The sequence below is a fragment of the Triticum dicoccoides genome, unplaced genomic scaffold (assembly GCF_002162155.2).
Source record: "Triticum dicoccoides isolate Atlit2015 ecotype Zavitan unplaced genomic scaffold, WEW_v2.0 scaffold186739, whole genome shotgun sequence".
NCBI lineage: Eukaryota > Viridiplantae > Streptophyta > Magnoliopsida > Poales > Poaceae > Triticum > Triticum dicoccoides.
Window position 1 is genome coordinate 1 of NW_021228456.1, and position 3,123 is coordinate 3,123.

Genomic DNA, 3,123 nt, shown 5'->3' on the forward strand with positions numbered 1-3,123 from the left:
AAGAGAGAGATAGATAGAAAATAAGAAAAAGTAGAAACCTTATAGCCAACCTAGTCGGCTCTATTTTATGTGTAACTAATAATGCTAACTCTTGATGACATGGAATGGTCATGTAGCCAGTAGCTGGCTATACTATTCACCATGCTCTTAGCCTTTTGCCGGCCTGCCAAGGCTAACTGGTTCCCATCCTCCATGGCTGCTCACACCGCTGGTGCGACACCTTCGTGGAGCTCATCGGCCATTGTCGCCGAAGACGTATCCCGGTCGCACATCCTCAAGATCAAGGGCAACTCCCACACCAAGGGGCTCGGCAACAGCGAATGCATCACATCCAAGAAGTTTGTTGTGGGGGGCCATCACTGGCACCTCAAATACTACCCTGATGGCAACGTCACATTCGACACCGATTGGGTAGCCATGCATCTATGGCGCGATAATGACACCGACAACAAGGATGTCAAGGCAACTTTTAAGGTCAGTGTGTCATCGCACAGCCAGACAAGTGACCTCCGTGCTTTCAGTCCCAAACGAGGATGGGGATTCAATAAATTCATCAAGAGGAAATATTTGGAGGAATCAACGCTTCTGAAAGATGATTTCTTCAGTATCAGGTGCGATGTCACTCTCACGGAGGAGATCCGCATTGTCTCCAGTGAGACACACCATGCGCGGTTCGTAGTCATGCCGCCATCCGACTTATACCACCAACTCCTCCACCTCTTGGCAACCAGGTAGGCAGGGGACATGACTTTCGAGGTCGGCGGTGTGCTGTTCCCGGCGCATAGGTACATGCTTGCTGCTCGGTCCTCGGTCTTCTTGGCTGAGCTCTTTGGTCCTATGAAAGAGAAGGAGGCAACCTACATACGGATCGATGATATGGAAGCTAAGGTATTCAAAGCCATGCTTCACTTCATCTACACGGACGCATTGCCTGAGATTGACAACAGTGAATCTATGGAGATGGCACAACATTTGCTGGTAGCAGAAGACAGGTATAACCTCGAGAGGCTCAAATTGATGTGCGAGGAGACCTTGTTCAACTACATCAACCAAAGCACAACAGCCACCATGTTGGTGTTGGCTGAGCAGCATGGTTGTGAAGGCCTCAACGCGGCATGCTTCTCTTTCCTCGCTTCACTCGACAACCTGAAGGCAGTCATGGCGTGATGGCTTTGTCCATCTCAGGAGCAGGTGCCCCTCCATCTTACAGAAGCTCGTCTTGCTCCCTGCTCAGTATTGACTTTGACTAGAAATCAAATAAATAAATAAATTGGAGACTTTTTAAATTCTAAATATTTTTCTCCTATTGCTACTATATATTACCAAAAGAGTAAGGATGACAATGGGTAGGGTATGAGCAGGTTAGAGCCAATACCATACCCATACCCGTATAGTCAGTGGGTACAAAATTCTACCCATACCCGTACCCATGGGTATGAAACTTTACCCATACCCATACCCGACGGGTACCCGTGCCCATTGGATACCCAGCGGGTAGGACAAATAGTACACATGTTGTTCACAATTTTACGCTCATTGATAGCACATTTGACCAAAAAAAAACAATTATCTCATCACAATAATAGGTAAAGGAGTAATTGACCAATATCAAAATTTAGAAATCACAACATACTCTTAAGTTAAAGGAGTAGACGAGTCACATGACAAATTAATGACTAATTGACGACAACTTAATATATAATATTAGTTCACAAACGGGCAGGGTATGGGTATACCCGTGGGTATAAGACTATACCCGTACCTACCCATGACTTAATGGGTAGGATATAGGTACTATTCATGGGTATAAAAGTGTGCCCATACCCTGCCCATGCTGGTCGCGGTCCCGCGGGTACCCGTACCTATGGGTAAAATTGCCATCCTTACAAAAGAGATCCATGGTAGTAGCATTTAACTATTGTTGTTATGTTTACGCAGAGAACAAACCTACTGTTGCAACCGTAAATAGAGGTTGGGCCACAGCCACCGCCACTTGTAAGTATGTACAAAGATAGCAATTTCTAAAGTTGTCACTGTGAACATTATAAAACATAAATTGCCATATTTTGGAAGGAAAAAATTATGAAGTTTCCATGTGATCATAAGAAAATTTTCAAAATTTGACCTTTGTGGAAAAGGACTTATGTTAGAAAAAGCAAAAACAACATGTAAATTTTGCCACGATACTAGTACAAATATTTCCAAAAATTTGCCATGACAGAAATATATGCTTTCATGCTCGCAAACACACAAGTCACCTAGTATGTCGCAAGTTTCCAACCAATTATTTTAGTTTTGCCTGCCACAACTATAACTAGGTTGTAGTAAAAAAACATCTATAACTAGATTGGACCAAACTTGGAACATAAGGAATTACATCAAAGCCGGCGTTGCTTCTCCACGGGTACTCAATGATTGTGTCCATCTCCACGTTGTAGTATTCCAGACTTTTCATATGAAGTTTATCCTTGACCTCGACAAGTTTTTGAGTTTGCAAAATGCAGCGGCATAGATGGTTCCCAGATGCTTCGCACACAAGTACCCCATCATCTAGAATAGCTACAGGACGGAGCGACGTTTTTGGCCACTCCCCAGTGGATGATGTAGCTTGACCCATTGCGGCAAGTTTGAGGCAGCACCGTCCATGTCGGCGCACATCCACATATCAAGCGATTGGTCATTGTTTTTCTCGGGGCATACTACACACAACTCTCCACGCAGCTAGGACAAGGTGTACTTCTCTTGGTCGAGTAACGACCAGCAAGGAGGCAGCAAAGGACGCTGAATGTTTCGCCGCCAACCTTAACCGTAGGAAACCAGTTACAGGTTTGTGTTCATATCTGTCCAAGATCAAGAGGAGAGACCCCTCGAAGAAATCCATTCTCCGGCATAACATGATTAGGTGGGGTGGCTGCGCCATCGTGTGGCGCCAATGCTAGTCCATCCTATGATGAACACGTGTACATGAGGTGGGTAGAGGATGCTCGTGGTGAACTCACTTCGGTGGAAGAAGCGAACAACCGCATAGTCGCCAGTCCGGGGTTGCGCCTAGGCCGAAAGAGTTCTATGTTCTAACTAACCCAACAGTTACGAGCGGCACCGACACCTGGGCTCCCTGGCAGC

General features: G+C 45.5%; 1 pseudogene; it reads left to right on the plus strand.

Annotated features, from left to right (window-relative positions):
* The first annotated feature begins 192 nt into the window (after positions 1-192).
* LOC119344799 lies at positions 193-1,240 on the plus strand (annotated as a pseudogene).
* The last annotated feature ends 1,883 nt before the right edge of the window (positions 1,241-3,123 follow it).